This window comes from Musca autumnalis, unplaced genomic scaffold, assembly GCF_047663935.1.
Source record: "Musca autumnalis isolate F117 unplaced genomic scaffold, ASM4766393v1 scaffold_2, whole genome shotgun sequence".
Classification (NCBI taxonomy): Eukaryota; Metazoa; Arthropoda; class Insecta; order Diptera; family Muscidae; genus Musca; species Musca autumnalis.
The window spans coordinates 134872677-134895069 of NW_027411755.1; positions in this window are offsets into that span (position 1 = coordinate 134872677).

Consider the following 22393-nt stretch of genomic DNA (forward strand, 5'->3'; position numbering starts at 1 on the left):
AAAACCCCTCTTTAAAGTATTTTAGTTTTTTTTATTTTAAGTTTTTTCGTATATACCACAAGTGTCATTATACAACAAAACAAACAATAGTAAATAATAGTAATGGATACCAACAAACAAATAAACATGGAAATAGTAACCACAAGTACCTGCAATAAATATGATTAAAACTATAAACCAATAACAAAAACAACCAGAATCAGAGTTGCCAAGAAGTTTCAAGCCGTTCAAATCCTTACAATATTTATCCCCTCTTATTCCCCCTTTAAATGAGACTTCCCAACTCTGGAGCTTTGTTTAGTAGTCTGTTTTTTACGCCACACAAAGCTTAGTTTAAGCCATTTTTTCTTGCTTTACAACATTCAACCACAAAACAACAAATCCAAACTACAAACACCAACCAACCACTCTCTTTGGCTACATTAAATTTAACCGTTTTAAAGAAAATCAATATTTTTTTTAATTTTGAATTATTATTATTTAAAGGGCAGAGATAGCAACAGATTTCCTTGATCAATCCCTTGGGCTTTTAGTAAGCGAATGATAGAACATTCAATATTATGGGATAGATTTCAAACCTTAGAATGAGATTTTTATTAATTTTGTCCTTGAAACGTTTCAATGAAAGTGACGCTGAACACCACCAGTTTTGTTCTTAAAATTGCCTTCCAAACGATTTTCAAATCGCGTAAAGTATCCGAAATAGAAAGTAGAATATGGACAAGAGGCGAATGTAAAATTTCTTAAGTAAATATTGTCTGTAGTTGATCTAAACCTAAAAAGTTTAATAGTTCCCTAAAGTCAATGGCAGAATGAACCTCAATGACCTATACTAATAAAAAATATTCATTTTTGTAGACGGGGTTTTAAGACAACATTTTGTCTCTTAATCCCAGGAAGCAAACGCGTTTCCTACAGTAAAATATTCAGAGTCCTTGATTAATCCGTTATGCCAAAATATCGGATTCATTCATAGCTATTTGGCTAGCAATGCAAGAGATCATCATTGATCATGTAGTTCTTGTCTACTCCAATCTGTCTAAATTTCGATCTCATTCAAAGCTATTTGACTGGACACACATGACGTCATCATTGATTCGCCCACTGTAGTCTATCTCTGCTTTCTTTAAAAACATTAACAACAATGAAAACTCAAAATACCCTTTTCGGCATTCAAAATTCAAATAAAAAAGAAAGACAAACTGATAATAGTAACGGTACGTAAGAAAATCGATTTTCTTTAATTTCTCTTACAACAAAAACATCAAAAGAACCACCAACCACAACAAGAAGAACAAAAAACACTAATTGTAAACAACAAATAAACAAAAAATAAGAAATCGGTAAATTGGGTGCCTATAATTAATATAAATAAATAAAGTATTTAAAATGTAGTTAAATTTTTTATTAAATCAAATATTAAAAAAATAATAAGAAGTAAAAAATAATAAATAAATACAAACACAAAAACAACAACATACAGACACAGATTACAAAAATGTTAAAAAAACAATAAGAAAGAACATCATGGACAGCAACAACAACAAAAAAAGAAAAAGATAAAACAAAAAAACTACTACATAAACAAAAAACAACAACAACAACCAACACAAGGCAATTCAAAAACGTTCGTATAAAACTTGTTTAAAAAAGAAATAAATAATTTTTTGTTTAAAGGAAAAAAAATAATTTCACATTTTAAGTTTTTTTTTCTAAAAATCAAAACAAACATTTAAACCAACAAAATTCCTTTTGGCACACCCTTTGAAAAACGTTTTTCAAAAATTAATGAAAATGAGAAAAATTAATGTATGGCAGATAGGCTGAAAAGTCCAGGGCCTTAGGGCCTTGAGACTTGTGAGCCTTTCTGTAAAACAAGTACATTAACCTACAAAACCCCAAACTTAACAAAATTCAAAATTGCATTTTTGGCTTACCACATAAAATATGATTTTCTCGAAAGTAAAAAAAAATATTTTGAGTAAATTTTCTTTTCTTTTTTTAATTTTTAAAAAGCAATATTTTATTAGAACACTAAAATTTTGTAAAATAATAAAATTGCGCTTTTATTTTTTTCTATTTCTTTTAAAGAAGAAATTATATTATAAATAATATATAATAATTATAAAACAAATACATACATATGTAGTAGTTTATAATTTAATTAAACGAAACAACAATATATAACTTATAGCATTATAAATATTTTATAATAATATTATAATTCTTATTAAAAACAAACATAAAACAAAACCCCAAATTTAAAGATAAACGAAAAAATATTATTAATTCAAATCAACCAACCACATGTTATGTTTCTGTGAACCTTAAAGAAGCCTTTCAAAACTCTGATATATACGAAGAAATATTTAAAACTAAAATATCATGAAAAAGAATTAAACAAAAAATATTTTATACAAACCAACAAAAAATAGCCAAAATAGTTAAATCCTGTAAATGTTTTTTCCCTCAACCACACTACATCATGATCTAACAAAACCCTCAACCATGCCAACAGAATTAAGGGAATTAAAGATAAGGTATTTAGCTTCAATTTTCTTATAAAAAGATGTATAAAATTAATATATGTTTTATATGAATGTAGGAGCAGAAAAGTACCTTTGTTTTGCAATTCAACCTTTTTTCTGATATGGTGGCCCATAGTTGTTAATTTTTTTATCTTAATTTCGCTTGTAATATTTATTCAATTTCACTGGATATAATATTGAAACCACAATCAAATAGAATTTAAAAAAAATACTTCACTCAAACTTAAGACTAGAAATACTTGAATGTCTTACAATGACGCCAAAAACTTCTCATTCTTGGATAGTTTTTCGGATTCTTCCAAGGTAAACTCGTTCAATTGTGGTGTAGGTTTATCAATTCCTACACAGAGAACGCATTGCTCATGGCCCTCGAAGCAAGACCACCATCGCAACAAAGCCCCCACGACACACAGTAGTTATTCAACTGTGGTGTAGAGTAGAGTTGGGCAATCTAGTACCCGGAGCGTATCGATCTTTCTAGTTCCTTTTCCCAAGAGGAACTAGTTTCAAAGTTCCGAGACCTATATAGTTCAATGAATTTTTCTCATTCATCGTTCTTTTTGTTTCCCTAATCCCAAAAAATGAACCCAACGAAGAAATGTCTGCGTAAGTGTTATTAAAGGAACGAGAGGAACGAATGGAACTATATGGACACAAGTGCTGAATATAGTTCCTTGTTCGAAATAGTTCCTTGGAACTAATTCGCTCCGGAAGTAGTGTGGAGTATCACACAGTCAGCCTAGTCCGACAATGGCTGGTTGTTTTACATCAAAATGAGGCTAAAACCTTAAGACCTCAAAGTCGAACGTAGCTAATAGTTTGAACAAATGTTTTGCTATTGAAGTTTACAAGACATCTTGAAAATGTATATTGAGGTTTGAGTGAAATATTTTTTTTTATCCAGAAACACATCCGCATTATTTTCATATATATCATTGCTTTATGAATTAAAAAAATATAAACAAAAAACTATAAACCATTTGTTCTGTGATCAGCAAAATATCAATAACAAATTTCTTTACTTTTCTTAATTTTTTTTCTCATTAAAAAATTATTAAAATTTCGAATTTGATAATTTTTTATTCAGAAAACAAAAAAAAAGAAAAGAAACGAAAATTATTATTGATAATTTTGCATATTTTATTATTTTTAAATATATACATTACTAAAAAAATTATAATTTTTAAATTTTATATATAATGTAACACTTTTTAATTTTAAAATTATGAATACAAACAAGGCTATAAACAAAATATCAATAATAATAATTTCCTTAACCCCTACAACACCACTACTAGCAACAAATAATCCCCCCCAAAACCGCAAATATTTTTTCATATTTAATTTATGTTTTACTCGAATTTGTTTTAAATGCAATATTTTTTATCCCAAAAAATAACACCAACAACAAAACCGCTAAATTACCTCCTTGATTTTAATATTTTGTGTAGTGGAATAGAATTTTCACTGCACATCATATTTCCGTCTTAAAAAATATTTTTTAGATTTTTTTTACTTAAAAATGTTTGTTTATATTTTCAAACTGTTTTGCCATTGTAGTATTGTAATGTTGTTAATGGAGTCTGAATTTTTTATTATTTTTAAGATAATATTGCAGTATTTCAATTCAAAACAGTTAAAAATATAAATAAAATTTGATTTTGTAGAAAATATCTAAAAAATTTGTTTTAAAATAACCATTAATTTTGTTAATTTTGTTTCTTTATAATTTGTTATATTTAGTTACAGTTTTTTTTTTATAATACTAAGTTTAGTTATACGATTTACTTTTTGTTTAAAACAAATCAAAACTATTATTTTTTTCCTAATTAAAGAAAAGAATACGCACACAGGAACTCATATACCTCAGACGCATGTTATTAGCTTATAATTTTATTTAAGTATAATTATTTTTAAATAGATTTTAGTTGCAAAAAAATAAGAAGAAAAGTCCTACAAAAATTAGAACTTAATCCAACTGACTTGAATTTACAACAAAAATAATATAGAGGCTAATAAAAATTCGTATTAATTACAAAAACCCCAAAAAACTCCATACATTTCACCATAGGCACAAATGGAACTGGTTGGAATTAACTAGTCAAATGTATACGGCAAAAAACCACAAGTGCTCTGAGAGTGAGTTTCTCTCTCCAACACACACAATTTAACTCATTTAAAACCAGGTCAGGCAAGCCCGTGTGCGCTCATTTAACGTTGCTCTCTCCACACACACAATTCAACCCATTGAAAAACATGCACTCACACAATGACGCCCCGTAAAGTATGCAATAGAAAAGTATGGTGCCTGACGCTGATTTAAAAGCCATGCAAGCCATGCACATAAAGTTTATGTGTTTATGTCATAAACAGTAACAGCTCCCTAAAGTATGCAACAGGAAATATGGTTTACACTAATGCCCTGAAAGCTAATGGTAAATGACAAAGTCTTTGCAATAAGTACTAGAACTAAAGTGGGCCAAGGAGTGTTCTAGCTCTTAAATTAAAAAAAAGTACTAAGTAAGACACTGTGTGTTTCGCTTGGGATTTGCCTAAGCTTGAATGACACCAAGGCTTTACCAAGACATTGTCAAATAAAACACAATTCGCATACACCCGTTCAGATGTGCCAAGCACACCAGTCAGTATTTCCATTAGCAGATTATGACTTTTATGTCTTGAACATTTTTAAAATAAATACTTATTTGACTTGTCATTGATGTCACACGGCATAGCATGGCTTGTACAGTTGTTTAGATGGTAATCAACAACACAAAATAAGTTATCATAAGAAGTGAATTTCAACTTTCCCATCCACCCACACACAAACTGAGTCAGTTTTGGATTAGTTCTACTTGTTTGTTTTTTTTATTAACAATATTTAATTTGTTTATAATTTCTTCTTTTCATTGAAACGCCACACATTCTCCCCTCCTTCACACATCTACAAAATCAAAACAATGAATATTATATAACGAAATCAAACAAACAATAGCAATATTACAACAACATCAAATATTTATTAATACAATAGCATAATTACAATACAACCAGAACAACAACAAAAAAGTAAACAAAAGACAACAAAAAGAAGAAATTCTTTAAAAGAGAAACAAAGAAAAAAACTGCAATAGTAACTAAACTACCTCAGGAAAAAGAAATGCAATGCAATAGTTGAGACTAAAACAACAATAAAAATAAAAAAATAATTAAAAAAATTTTATTGAAATAAAAATAATGATTTTTATTAATTTAACATTTTTAATTAAAAATTAATTATATTTTTTCTTAATTTCCCAGTAAAGTGGTGACCTAAAAAAACAACTTTCCCAACAAACTCAAAAGAAAAGAAGAAGAAACCCCCCCAACAAAAACATTTATTTTGGCCAGAAAAGAAAAAATGCTAATTTTGAATTTAAAACTTACAACTGCTAACCAAAATCAACCCCTCTCCCCCCAAAACTTTTAGGCTTGACACTAAACAACAATATTTACAAAGATCTAATGTAAAGAAAATCGCTAAAACAAAATTAAAAAACTTTGGACATTTATAAAAAAAACATTTTTGGATTTTATACAAAATTATTAAAAAACAAAAAACATTTTGGCTAAAACAACAACAAAACAAAAAATTTAAACATTTAAACAAAATTACAAAACATATTTAGGCATAACATTAAAAACAAAACAAAAATTAATTTAAAACACAAAAAAATTAAAAAGAAAAAATATTGTATAAACAACAACAAAATACAATTAAGCTAAAGAAGAAAAAAAAAACAAAAAAACATTATTTCGGCTATACCCAGTTTAGGCAGACAAGAGAAAGGCGTTTTATTTAGATAGGTTTTTGTAAATATTTTTGGCAAAATTTTTAATTTCAAAAGAAATGATGAAAAAGAAAACTAAACACTTAGACCGGCCCTTTTTTTCTAAAAAAAAAAACAACAAATACAAATATATAATACAGTTATAAACAAAAGCTCCCCTTAGTGGTATAACAGCAAAACCATTTCTATTTCAAGGAGCATACAAAGAAATTATTTAAGCATAACCTAAAAAATTAAACAAAACAAATGTTGACAAACATTTTTGTAAAAATCCAATATTTAATGATTTATAATATACGGTTTAAAAACAAACAAAAAATCAAGTATACTAACGCTATATGCAAAAAAGCATGTAATAAGTTTTTTTTACAATTTTTTATTTTCTAAAACAAAAAGAAAACTAAAAATAAAGGTTGCAAGTTTACAAAGAAACCATAGCAAAATTTTAAACAAAATTTCCAAAATTTTACCGAAAACCAAAAGAAATTGATGGAAGTTTGTGTAAATAACAAATATTTAGAAATACAAGTTTTAACATTTTAAACAGTAAGGCTCAATGTAACCTTAATTTGGGAATTCAAACCCTAACAAACCAATTTTGAAATGCTTGTGTGAAACAAATATTTTTTCTTACACAAACCCACAACAATTTCTTTGACACTCTTTATACAACCTCCTCAAACAACATTTTTGGCTCTTTAATCTTTATAAACTTTCTAGGCTTACAGATGTTAAAGATTTACTTTACATTTTCAGACCTGAAGAAAGTTTATAACAAAATTTTTTATTGAAAATAACTTAACAAAAATTTAAATAAATAATAGTTAAAATCTTAAAGTAATTTAAATGTTTAGGCTCTAAACCTTAGTAAACATAATAAAAAAACGACCTAAATTGGTTAAAAAAAACAACAACAAATAAATAATGGCGAAAAATAATAAAAAATATTATTATACACAACATTAAAATGGGAAATCTACTTAAAAAAAAACAAGAACTTACCACAAACAAAAATATATATACGTATAACACAAAAACCAACAAAAAACGATATATAAATTTAGGCATTAAATGTAAAATTTAAACAAAAATACACAACAAATCTAAGTATAAAAATCCCATACAAAAAAATAAAACAAAAAAAAAAACAAAATTATAATACAAAATTAATGTGTTTAGAAAAAAACAACAAAACTCTTTCTTTTTGTAAGGCTTAAAAATAATTTCTTTGTAAAACAATAAAAAATAACAACCATTTAAAAAACAAACAGCAAAAGAAAAAATGTCGCCATTTTGCTTATAACAACTACCGAAAAACTCTATAAGAAAAATTACAAAAAAAAAAATACCCACCACCTCCTCCCCCATTAATTGAACAACAAAATTCAATAATTTAGTTTTTTTATTTTAAGTTCTTCATAACATATACAAAAATATATACATAAATATAGTAAAACTAATTTTTTTGTTTTTAAGAATTTAACCACACACTATTCTTCCTACCAACCAACAACCATTACTTTTGTAAATGTTTATTTTTTTATAATTATTATTAAATATTCTTTTTTCCTTTCAATACGCTAATTTTTATCTTAAATAATAATTGTTTATATATATTATATTTACCATGTTTATATGTTGTAAAAATTAGTTTTTAATTAATTTTAATCTATATATATATATGATTTTTTTGTTTATTTTTTTTAATTTTAAGTAATTATATATATTTTTGTTAAAACTCTTATCTAAAAAAATTAAAACAAAACATATATTATAACATAGAAACACAAACAAGATACGTACAAAATAAAATTAAAAATTTTTCAAAATAAAAAAACTTACAAAATTACAAACACTAAAAACAAAAATCCACAAAATTTAAATAAAATTTAAGCAACATTTTTGTTAATTTAAAACTATATTGAAAATTCAAAAAAAAAACCCAGTGTAAACATGAAATTTTATCATGCTGAATATTTGTTAAAATGAAAAAGAAATAAATACAAAACCCCAAATATTATTATTTTTTGTTTATTTTTTAAATAAATTTTCATAGAAAAAAATACACCAACAAGAGCTTTGTCTATTTTTTTAACTGATGTTCTTAATTGCAACATTAAATTGGCTTCAATTTTAAATATGATATCGGATAAAAAACGAAATCCATTTTTGCCTTTGTCGTAAATACATATTCCTAAATTTTTAGCTATTTGGATTGGCTAAGATCAATGCTAAAATAAATAAATAATTCTTCAATTACCTATAAATAATTCCACAAAAATCCTGTTTCCTTTGAAGACAATATCCAAGGAAATACCCTTAAACCTGTATTGGATTGTGTTTCGCTCTATTCACATGCTTAGGGTACGAAATCAGTCTAAACGCCGATAACCGATGTTTTGATCTTCTCAAAAGTCGAGATCGATTTGTAAATATTAAGGCCCGTTATTACATCCTTATGTAGTTAAATGTTGGCCGGTGTCGGGCAGATAACCCGTTTTTATTCTTACAAGTTTCCTCTAATAATAAGTGTCAGATAAAAAGGAACTTTGTGTTCCTTTCAAAATTAAAAGTGCCCCCGAGAATATGCTACGCCAAAACCAATGAAAAATTACCCGCAAGTTAAAATCAAACAGTCAGATTTTAATAAACTTGAAGAATTCTGGTTTTTTGGCTCGATATTTCAATATTTTTATATAATATAACGTTAATGTTAAGTGGAAGATGTAAAGGACACACATTGAAACCTTCACTGCATTTATGCAAATGTTCCTCCTTGAAATAATGGTTATGTTTGCACGAAATCCTGTTTAGATAATTTGTAGTCGATTTAGCCCTCTTCATACGTCTGTTTTTTGGCTGGCTGAATCACACTATATCTCTTGAACGGATCAACTTACATGGTTCAAACTTTGCACCTCGTAATATTTTGTCTGATCATATCGGTCCACACCTTCGGGCAGTACCTCCCCCACAGACGTTAAAAAATTTTGCCACCACCAACTGAATAACTGAGGAGTACGATATCTTAGTCCCGGTCCACACTAGAGTCATTTCATCGGGAACTCGATCTAAGAACGCATATTGATTGGTCTCTCGCTGGATAGAAAATATCAATGCGCAAAAATGAATCAATATAGGATAAAGTTTTTTATGCTTCCGATATGAAGCTATAGAATTTCAATGCTTAGCATGCCGCCTTGCCCGTTAGGATCGATTCTTAGGAAAGACAAACTAAAAATTATTAAACATTGGTAATGAAAAATCTCCCAGTAAGGCATATAGTTGATTATTTTTCAGCCATGGAAAGCTTCTCTTCAATTGATGTCTTTGGATACGCCATTCAGACTAGACGATAAAAAGCTAACTTAAACTACTAAACTTTATAGTACATAGTTTTTTTTTCATTCAAGATATTATTCACCCCTTTAAAAGGAAGAAGGGTCAAAAGAAATCCGTTGTGGAAAAAATAAGATGTGTCCGTTTAAATTTGAAAATGTAAAAAACACAGATTTTCACTACTTTTACCGTTATAAAAAAATAAAACGAAGTCACCCAAACGAACTAAAGGCATTTTCGTTCGCCAAGGATCCCAACACGATGGAATTTTGCATCAGAACGCTTGAATATTTTTCTAGTCAACTTTTGTAGTACAGTGCCATTTATTCACATTTTCCGAAAAGTTTGCACCTTCTTAATACCAAAACTGCCTGAAAAAGCGTTCCAATGCTTTTGCGATGTATTAGAGAGATCTTAATTACTGTCTTGGCTACAATTTTTGCCTTTGTGTTGGCAATGGAACACAATGGTTTGGCTGTGTATGGTTTGGCTGTTATATGCCAAGAGGTCAAAAAACGTAGATAAAAAACTTAAAGTCAAAATCGGGAGGCTCGATTTTCATCGTAGACATATGGTCCAGTAAACTTTTTTGCTCAGTTTAATCCCAGGAATCAGAAACGCGAAGGGCCTATTAAGGTTTTTTCCTTCCACACAAATCGCCCCGGCCTAATATACATACATATGTATTTATTTAATTTTTAATTAAATTTAATTTATGGGCCGATTCCGTACAGCGAGGCGAGTCATGTCGCGTCGTCTATCGTCTCTGCGACAAAATTTAAAAAATGCACTACGTACAGCGATAGAAAATAATCGTCGATAACAAGTTATTTTTTTTTTTTTTATTTTATTTTTATTCGTTAGTAAAAATGAACGGCAACAGCTAATTTGTTGTCGCCGGAAAATGAACATTACGGCGACAAAATTTGACGTCGTCGTGCTACTTTTGCCATACGTAATGGAAAAATTGCAACTGGCAACGCGACACGACTCGCCTCGCTGTACGGAATCGGCCCATTAATTTCTATAAGAAATATCGCCTTAGTATTGCCTTTGAATGATCAAATGAGAACATGAGTGTGAAGAATCAGAAAATTGACAAAAACATTATTTGGGTGTCTAAACTGCACGGAAATTTTAAAAGAAATTGAGAAGAAAATTTGCAATTCCAGTTTGAATGTATAAACACAGACTAAAGGCCTGGGTATATAAGCTGCCTTGCCTGGTTGCCTTGCTTTTCTGCTTCATTTCTGACATTACAAAAATAGAAGAAGGCCGAGCAAATTTCGAACTGGGTTGCCTTTTATCAGAAGCAAGCAAGGTAAGCAGGCAAGGCAGCTTATGTACTCACCCCTTAATAGTTTGTCACACGCTGAACATTGCACTAAAAACATTCCCAATTTAATAAATTACTGTAGTATGGAACTCGATCTAAGAGCGTATAATTTCATTAAATCTATTTTTCCGTTTAGAAGGGGCATAGCTTTGAGGTAAATGCCCATCTATGAAACCATATTTTTATTAACCCACATAGCGCCGAAATTGTTTTGCGTGAAAACGTAAAATTTTATATGAAAATAATCAGGTATGTGATGAATTCCGAATCGATTTGGGATAAAAACGATTTGCACAAAACGAGTGAATCGTATTTAGATGTGACGGAAACTGCATGGAATTTCAATTTCACATTGTTTCAATTTTATTAAATTCCCCCAAACAAAAAACAGACTAGTGACCCCAAATCCTCAGATGAAAGCGGCATACTTTTTTTTTGTTGTGGCGAAAGCAAAAACCGAAATAAATTTACTGAAAAATAAGATAAATGTGTGTTCTTATTTAAATGGGCCTATATGGAAGCTTAGTGAGGGAATTCTTGTGCTATTACATGATGAGAACTACAAACAGTGCATAACAACATATTAAGCTGGTGCCTTCACCAATTTGGAGAAAACACAGATGTTAAAAGAACTTTTTTTGTTCTATGTTTTTTTTTTTATCAAAATATCAAAAATTTACTCAAAAAAATATGCCAAAAGTAGGGAAAATAAATCGAAATTTATCTATTCTCTAAACGAGTTTACATTTCAATCCTTTTCTCCTAAAAATCTCTCAAATATCATTACATCGTTTATAAATCGACCACAAAAATATGACCGTTTTCAAAACGAGAAAAACAAACGATTATCGGATTTCATCACACCCTTTTTTGATCAAATTTCCATAGAACACAATGGAATATGAAACCGATATCGAAAACAATTCGAGATCGAAAAATGTACATGCATCACAACTACAATCGTTTTCGACTCGTTTTGAAATCGAAGTCGATTTTCATCACATACCTGAATATTTTGAGGCTTTCTAACTAAGCATTTTTTAAAATATATATTTTTTTCTAAAACAAAGTTTTCCTGCCATGGGGCTTCTTTTAAAAATGCCGAAAACTAGGAAGGGTAATATCTGTGCATTCTTACATGACAATCCCTTGGTCTTTGATGAAGAAAATACTCTTACTATATTTCTAACAAATCCCTGAATTTATATGAATGTAATATTTATGATTAAATTTTTAATGCATATTTAAATTTTTCATCAAAAGTCGAAAATTACAAAAAAGTAGATTTTTCTAAATTGCTTGCGTCTTAGGCTAATTGGGTGGAAATGCATGGACCGAATAAAGCTTTATAAGCGTGGAATGATAGATAACAGTCAATGCTATAACAAAATGCTAAAAACCACACAAAAATATGCGAAAATACCCGAGATTTACATCAATTTCTGCAACCATTTTTTGTGGCGTAAGTTGGTTAAATCGACATGAGAAACAGATGCATCAAACATCATTCATTTTCGTGAGCTCAATAAGTATGTTAACTTAGGATGAATGTGTTGTCACTTATGTGACTACACTCAGAAACTTTTCGGTCCATTCATCCATATTGAGAAAGGAAATAAACTGGGTATCTGTTAATAAAAAATAGAAGAAACAGAGAAGAAAACATAGAAAAAGGAAGGGTATTGAAAGTACATAGGAGTAGTGCTAGTATACATCCATTAGAGAAGCAGTTCACATTTCCAGGTTACGCCGTCCCAGCCATGTCGAATTCATGATAATATGGTTAATGGTAACGGGATCCATGATTGAGTAAAAGGTGAGACTTGAGCCATAATGGAATGGTCAAAATCACACCAAACGTCAAAATTTGTTCACGATAACGCATTACTAGCTTTGTTCCTTTACTTTTTTAATAGTAAAAGTAGCAAAAGAGAGAAGTTCTCTCTTCTCTCAGAAAACTGTGGAAATTGCTCTCACGTAACAAGTTTTGCACAAAAGTAATGAAACGGAAAAATAGTAGATCTGGCAGCAATGACAAAAAAACAAACATGGCTGCTTAAAAAAAAATAACAAACAAAATAAATTCCACTGTTTTTTATTTTTTTATTTCACTGGCTTAATTTTTATTATTTTATTTTATTTCTTTTTATTTTGCTTTGACTACGCGCTTTAGTTTTATTTTTTCCTTTTTCCTTAATTGTCAGATAAATTTCAAATCAGCAGTTTGACAGATTTTCCACTTTTTACACAACGAAATTTGTCGAGCAGAAAATAGTAAAAGAGAAAGCAATTTTGGCCTTCTCTCCTCTCTCACTCTCTTAAAAATTGCTTCCAGTTTTACACCTTTTAGAGGTTAAGTAACACTTTCTCAGTTAAAAAGGGTAAAAATGGTAAAACTTGAAGAAACTTTAACGTAAAGGAACAAAGCTACTGTGAATAGCATGTTTACGTTTTTTATGTGATTTTAGGCCATGTTTATATTATAGCCTTTTGCAGGGTTAATCTTCTTAGTAAGGATTTACTTAACGTATACGTAAAGGAATTGACATTTGAAACCCAGTGGGTTTGTTAAATCCGCTTATATAAAACGTACTATTATTCACAATAATGCATTTTGACAACTAAAATGATAATCAGCTGGTTTTGCCCGGTCAAGACTTCTATCATCAGCCTAATTTCTGGTTTGCAGAAGTTAAGTGATTTTGTTCTATTCCTTGCCGAAGTTGACCAAATGATTTTTGGACACATTGCATCGTAGTTCACGATTCTCAGACACTTCATCAAAAACGATCTTGCAATCTAGGAAGGCAGTCCCCGTTAAGAGGTTTAGAGTCTCAAGTCTGTACAGTGTCCGCCCACGTGTTCTCTGATTCAGTTCGACAAGTTTCTTGGTCCACCATACCGATTGGGATTTCTTACCCTGAGTAGGTCAGTAGGCAGGAATCATTATGACATCAAAGGGAATGTTCGCCAGATTACACTGTGCAACATTTTTAAGGTGATCTTGTGCAAACAATTCGAACTGAGGATTTTTTGAAAGTACAGACCCAAACGACAAGAAACCCTAGTTGGGTTTTGTTGTGTCAGATCCAGCTCGGATTTTATGGCCCCATCTAAACATGGTTAAATATTGAGTTTTTAAAGAAATTCGGGGCTATATCTCTGAAACCAATGCGAATCTTCTTCTGACCTCTGAAGCAAATTTGTAGGTTAGGACAAGAATAAAATATTTGGAGAAGTAATGAACTCGAAAAACTACATTTATTGCCTCAAATTTCACAATATATGCAAAAATTAAAAAATGTTTATACATTTCGCACCGTATCTCCAAAACCGTTAGATTTTTCTGCGTATTTTCTTTTGGAAAAATATTCCCTGGAATGTAATACACATCTCTTCAGAACATGTCATTGTTGCAAAATGCCTCCATCCCGTTGTTTTCATTAAATTTTTAAATGACGATTTAATAGAAATGTCAATAAAGTAGTGAAATCCGAAATGCGAGAATAAACTGTTGGTGTGAACTGTGTTTGAAATGCGTGCTGTAAAATATATGATGCAAACTACCACTGAAACAACATTAAGTAAGCATTTTAGAGTTTCAGAATGTTCTAAAGAATTGTTGAGAACTTTATTTGGAAGATTTTTGCTAAAGACTACTTCGTTCAACTCCCAATAGTTTTGCCGATACGGACCAGAATTTCAGCAATTATGTAAAATTTTCTATATTTTATAGATTTTGATGCCCTAGATGGAGTTTTTCTTATGTGGTTTTTTCAAAAGATAAGTTCTACTAGTTTAGGGCTACAATATGGCTAAAGACAGCAAGGCCAAATTCCTATTCGTTTCTGAGATAAAGGCCTGATAAATGCAAAAAAGTGTTGATTTAGCCCGGTTTAGATGAGGCCATAAAATCCGAAACCCTACTAGGGTTTTTATAGTCTAAATATGTACTTTCAAAAAATGCATACTAGAAGTTGTTTGCATTTTCAGTGTTGCATAGTGTTACCCACAGTTCTTTTATGCTCTTCAACTGATTCTATTTTCTCATTTGTTGTCAGATCAGCATTTCTTAGCCTTGAAGTTTCTAAAAATGTTAGCTTTAAACGAGGGAATTTAAATGTTTCAATTGAAAAAATACTAATTAAATGATCAGTAAATTTTTTCAATAAATCGGTATTTTTAAATTTCCTCGTTTGAAGACAACAGATGGCTTTAAAAAATGACAATTACCTAGACGAAGTGCCCTGAGATCGGAAAATTCTAAATTAAAATCAAATTATTTGAAAAATTCGATAAAGGCTTAATAACACTGTGCAACACTAAAAATGCAAACAACTACTAGTGGGCATTTTCTGAAAGTACATATTGAGCCTGCAAAACCCCTAGTTGGGTTTCTTTTTATTAGATCGGGTTAAGACAGATTACATCATTTTTGGAATCATGGTCAGTACCAGCTAAATTATTGGGAGTTGAAGCAAGTAACCTTTCAAAACATTTTTCAAATAATAAGCTCAGCAATTCTTCAAAACATTTGCTCTGTTCCAGAACCTGCAAGAATCTACTATTTTTTACTACGATAACATTTTTTCCTTTATGTCATCGGGAAAAATAGTACAAATTAGTAGATTCTTGCAGTTCTGGAACAGACCAATTATTAAACTCAAAAATACTTGTTTCATGTTGTTAATGCTTGGTTTACATTTACGAAATCCACTCTATGTGAACTGTCAATTCCTTTGCGTAAACGTCAAATGAAAACTCATCTAAAATCCATTGGATTTCATTTGACGTTTAAGCAATGGAATTGACAGTTGAAATCGAGTAGATTTCGAAAATGTAAACTTACTGTAAGGCGCTATTCCATATCATACATTCCACAGTCTATACAGTCGGACACAGCCCAAACTAGTTAGCCCTGACTATCTGGTTAGCCCTGACTATTTACAGCTGTGTTCCAGAACTAAAAAGTTTTTACAATTTTTACGACTTTTACACATTTTACTCGAAAAAGCGTTCCCGTACACAAAAAAGTTGTAAAATGTTCACTTCTCTTTAAACAAAAAATGGCGCTGAATGACGCTCTCTTTAAAAACTTTTTACACGACAAATTCTGATTGGCTGATACGCCGACTTTGACATTTGTTCCAGTTTTTTTGACGTATTTTCCATTTTTCCGTTCCCGAACTATTTCAAAAAACTTGTGTGTGAAAACAAATTTTTTGTAGTTTTCTCTTTTGCGAGTTTTACTATTAAAAAGTACGGGAACGAAGCTTACATTATTGTGACGTAAAATACAAAGGAAATCAAATCACAATAATAAACAATCTATTACGTTTGTTGTCAAAATTTGTTAACAGAACTCTGAATGGCCGATCTTCTTTATGGGTACTTTACACAGTTTGTTTTTACATATGAGTTGTCACTTCTCCCATACAAAATGTATATGCAAAGTGGCAACTCATATGTAAAAAAACATATCGTGTAATGGGTACTTAGGCTTTGATACTTTCTACAAAACCTATTTCAAACAATGTTTACACAGGCTATTTATTCTTATATTTGGGATTTTAATGCATTGTTGATATATTTAGCAAATTGTTTTTGGAAAATATGCTAGAAAATGCGTGATAGAAGCATTTTGCACGAATGGAATGTTCTGAAAAGTGGTGTATTACATTCCAGCGGATATATAAAAAAAAAAAATCAGTTTTGGAGATATGGTGTGAAATATATGCTATGTATGGAATTTTAAGATATATTATGCATTTTGAGGCAAAAATTCAGTTTTTGGAATTGATTATTTTTGCAAATATGTTCTTCATGCTCTTATCTACAAGTTTACTTCAGAGGTATAAACAAGTTTTCAATTGGTTTCGGAGATTTTGCTCCGATTTGCTCCGATTTGCTCTAAAAAGTCAATATTCAGCCATGTTTAGATGAGGCCATAAAAGCCGAACCTGATCTAAGGAAACAAAACCGGATTAGAAGTTGTTTGCACAAAAATGTCTTGAATATGTTGCATAGTGTAATACTCGTATATGAAATGGTACAATTCATTTTTTGTCCAAAAAGAATAGACAAAGCTGTTATTGGTATTAATTCAAATATCACTCCATGACATCATTACATCACACCAAGGCATACATACATATAAATAAAAGATACTTCTACAATGCCATACATACATACATTTGCACAAAGTTACTCTATTGCATGGACCCAGATTAAAATTGTCAATGTCTAAAGATTGCATTTATTATTTGACCTTTTGACATTGATAACACTTTCTTTTTTGGGAATCCTTGCTGATGAATAATACGTACCATGTAAAATAATATAAATTCGGTCCATAAACATACATATAGACATGCATATAAACACATTCATACAGAAATAGCTCATAAATAAAATAATTAGAAATATAAACCCAACAATCTCAGGTGAACCATAGATTAAAAAAATAATAAAATAAAAAACTTAATAAAGAAAGAGTTTATATTTTCGTTTTCAATTTAATTAAATTTGCAATTAGTTTCAAGTGTATTTCTTTTTTTGTTGTATTCAGTTATTTAAAATAACTTTAAATAAATATATTAGTGTGTTTGTTCAAGAAAATATTTATACCAAACCACCAGATTTTATTCTTTTTAAATACAAGTTTTTTTTAGTTTAGTTCTAAATGTATGTGATTAAAAAATAAAATGGAAATAAACGATTATTTAAAATAAACCCAATTGGCATTTAATTTATTTTTTCAAAATTTTCAAAGCTACAAAATTTTAATCAGTTCCAAAAAGTCCCGGTCCACACTAGAGTTTGTTCATTGAAAAAGATTCATGAAATTATGCGTTTCTAGATCGAATTCCATAGTAGAGTAAAATAATGAAATTGCTGTAGTGAGGAATTCAATCTAAGAACGCCTAATTTCATAAAATTTCTTAATGAAAATCACTCTAGTGTGGAACGGGACTAATCAATACTCACTATCAATCAAATTACGATCCCGTCCACTGGTAACTCTTCATTAAGTAAAATAGTGCAAATTACAACAATGTAGCCACAGGATGTTTCAATTTTGCTTTGACGAATATAACTTGTAACTATATCAATCATAGTGACATTGGTATCGGTATTTCCATGGTATAATTTTCGAATCCCATGGGAATACCATGGGTATTTTCCGACGATTGTTTTGTTAACTGGTTAGTTTAACATCAGAAACGGCTATACGATTATTCAACATCTGCTCAATGTCCTCAAACAGCGTGGAGTTCCTGACAGTGTCAAAGGCTTTCGATATATCAAGCGCCACCATCACTGTTCTATCACTCGGTTTATCCTGGTTGAATCCTCGAAAAATACATGTGGAGATGACGTACAGCGCTGTTGTCGTGCTGTGCTGCTTACGGAATCCATGCTGATGATCGGCAATCGGATAGCTATTCCTAACCCTGGGCAGGACTTAGGTCTCATGGGTCTTTGCTACTGGCGACAAAAGCTAAATCGGTCTGTAGATGCACTTTTGCCGGGATCCTGGCTTTCTTTTAGTAGCGGGATCACCCTGCCCATTTTCCAGACTTCGGTAACAATGAGGATGGCTAGCGACAGGTTGAGAACTTTAGTGAGATACTCCACTCCCGGCACATAAAGCTGTTTCAGCATTACCATGGAGATTCCGTCAGGGCATTTTTCGAGACTTGGAATTCTTTAACTTTGGGAAGAAAATGCTTTAATTTCAATTCGCAAATGCATAATTTAAATACTATATGTACATATAAGTAGGAGTTCCAAATGTCGAAAATTCTCTAGCCACATCTGATCGTAAACGATCGTAGCATAGAGGTTGATGTATGGGACCCTAGATATAATTTTTCAATAAAAACTCCTTAGGTCGTATAGCTCAATTAATTAAATTAATTAAAAATCTTTAAATTATCTTAAAAACCTTCTCCTTAATAAGGCAAACATTAAAAATAACCTGTTTATTTTTATTATTTGGTTTTTTCCCGGACCTGTAAGAATCTACAAATTTTTGCTTAGTAAAAATTAGATGAATTCATTTCAACTACATACATACTTTAACTTAAAAATAATAATTTTGGGAAAGGCAAGGTATAAAATTTATTTCATATGCTCACTTTTGTATAGTTTTTGATCCCAAGTATGTTTGATGAAATCCGTTTCAGGCCATTTCGATTCCACTTAACCTTGCTCGTCCGTCTCTCGAACGGACCAACCTCGTAATATTTTGTCCAAACTTACATCAAGTTCGAAGATTTGCCATATTAGTCTACTCCTTTCGGTACATCCCCCACAACAAATTTCTCTATAAAATGGTGCACACAATAAATTTTGAAGGGATCAACTGATTTGGGTCAAAAAACGATAAGTTCTTTGGTGGTGATGGTGAAATGGACCAAAACAAAATTTTTATGTTAATAACTTATAATTTTACCGAATTTTTTCGGTAAGTTAGCGACGAAAATAAAGTAGTCGATTTGGGTCAAAAAAACGATAAGTTCTTTGGTGGTGATGGTGAAATGGACCAAAACAAAATTTTTATGTCAATAACTTATAATTTTACCGAAATTTTTCGGTAAGTTAGCGACGAAAATAAAGTAGTCGCTAAGGTCTACCAATAGCAACAGTGTCAACTTTTAATCAAACTTCATTCATAATTTTGCGTTTAAATTTTACCAATTTTTGTCGGTAACCAAAAAATGAATTGCAGAATCGTACTACAGGGGGGTTACTCTGTATTGCGACGCGTTTGCGTTTGGTATTTTGTTAACGCAAGATATTTGCATTAACGCACGATTTTGACATACGCTTTTGTATTACAGATTGCGGCGATGCCAGAAAGGAAAAAGGAACAAAAATAGCTGCGAAAGGACATACGAAAAGGAATTAGAGACGCATTTAATTTCCTTACGCATCGCATTTTTCTTACGCATCGCAATAGAGAGTAACCCCCCAGATATTTGACAGGTGAAATGGCCCAAAACTTTTGTGTGAAAATTTTTAAAATTTATATTTGAAAAAGGGTGCCACCGTGGTGCAATGGTATGCACACCCGCCTTGCACGCTTAAGGTCTGCGGTTCGATTCCCAGGCCAGGCAACATCAAATTTTCAACGGTGGCAAAATACCCCTCAGTAATGTTGGCGACATTTTCCTGAGTATTTAAGCCATGAAAAATTTCTCTACAAGTGGTGTTTTAAGACACGCCGTTCGGACTCGGCAATAAAAAGTAGGTCCCATATCATTGAGCCAATATGAATCGGGGTGCATTCATTGATATGAGAGAAGTCTCCCTCGTCCCTTCAGGGATGTTTGTGGAACAATTATGTATATATATTATTATATTTGAAAGAGGATTTCCATTGATGCCAATTATGCTGATGTAGATAGCCTAGTATATACAGGGATCCCACAGTTTTAATTGTATGTAGTGTAACCATAATCACGCTAGGGGTCGCTGTTATATTTAAATACTGACAAGTTTTTTGCACGTAGTAAGAGGTTTGGTCATGGAAAATGTTAATAATTTTTAAAAATGATCGGATAGTATTTAGCGGTTAAAATGTACCATTGTGGAAAAATATGTTCAAATTAAATTATTGGTCCAAATTTTTAATTCTGGGGCCATATTCCGACAAATTACGAACACAATACTTGAAATTCAACTCTTCACCTCTCCTTTGGTGCAAATTATATCAATAATAAATGATGCAAAAATATCAATTAATTATATCAATAACACAACGCGTCGCAATCGTATAAAATAACTTCCCTAGAAAACATTGCCCATGGTCGGCCCCGTCCGGCTATAGCCCTCTCTAACTTGTTGTTTTATAATACTACATTCCACGAAGTGAAATATCCACTAGGGTTATGACTTTTTGACATTTGTTTTCTTAAAAATGATTTCGTGTAGTGTGAATGAATGAACTTTTGCCTACTAATGCCTAAAATAACATTCATTCCATTTTATTATAAAAAAGGTTCCACACAAACCACTTTGAAAAAATGTTTTTTTTTTTCAATACTATGAAATGAAACAAAAACTTTCTCAAAAAATTATTTCCTTCTGCACGAATGAATGAATGACCTTTTGCCTATTAATGACTAAAATAACTTTTATTTCACATAAATATTGAAAAGGGTAATAATACGACGATAAAATAGTGAAAAACCAGCGGTTATGTCATTTCGGTTATTTCGTGTGCTCCTATACCTTGTTTTCAGTTAAATATCTGCTTATAGTAACTTCAAAAAAAGGGACAAAATTTCTGAAAAATAAAAACTTTAAAAGCTTTTTATGCGGAAGCTTTTTTGGCGAATCACTTTATAATTAAGATTTTATGTAATCTTATGTAGAAACTCATCACGCTATGATACAGGGATATAAGATTGTAATAAAAAAAAAGTCTAACCCTAATATCCACCCACACATCACTAAACAGCCTCCTCGTATTTCCATCTTACAGAATCCTAGACCCTCTTTATTTATCGAATTAATCCTCTATGGTCCGGCTAATATGTGAATTTGTGTGTATATTGCGACATTTTTTTTTAACTTTCGCATCTCGAATAACTTTTTTCAGCAGATTATCTTATTGTTGGCGTGATTCTTTTCTATTTTCACTAAGCACCGCGTGTCAGTTAATGATATCTTTGAATGAGCTTTGCGGGAATATCAAATACAGACAATGAATATTTTTGACTACCCAACAATAAGGTAATATATGTGATTTTTCAGAAGGTGAATATCCGGTCAACGTTGGATTTGCCAGGTTTAAAACAGCGGTAATATGACCCAGTTTTTCATTGACCTTAAACTTTAGTCTTTTATTTAGTGTTGTCTTATTAGGACGAAGGCCATTATTTATGAAAGTTTTTAATTAATTGAATTAATCGAGCTAACATGACCTGAGGAGTTTGTATTGAAAAAGTGAATTCTAGGAAAGTCCCACACACCCAACTAATATCCACGACCGTTTCGCTGGTGGCTATTCAGCTCATCAGGCAAATCGGATGTGAATAGCAAGAAGACAAAGGCGGAGTTTGATAACTTCTATTCATGCGGACATTATAGCAAATTTGAAAGTTTTTAATTAATTGAATTAATCGAGCTAACATGAACTGAGGAGTTTGTGTTGAAAAAGTGAATTCGTCAACATTTTTTCTTTTTCAATACAAACTCCTCAGCTCATGTTAGCTGGTTTATTTCAATTAATCTTTAGTCATTCACACGATTTTATGGCAGATAAGATACAGTCACTTCACTTTTTTCAAAGGAATTAATTAGATTGAACAAAGCGTGTAATTCTGGGT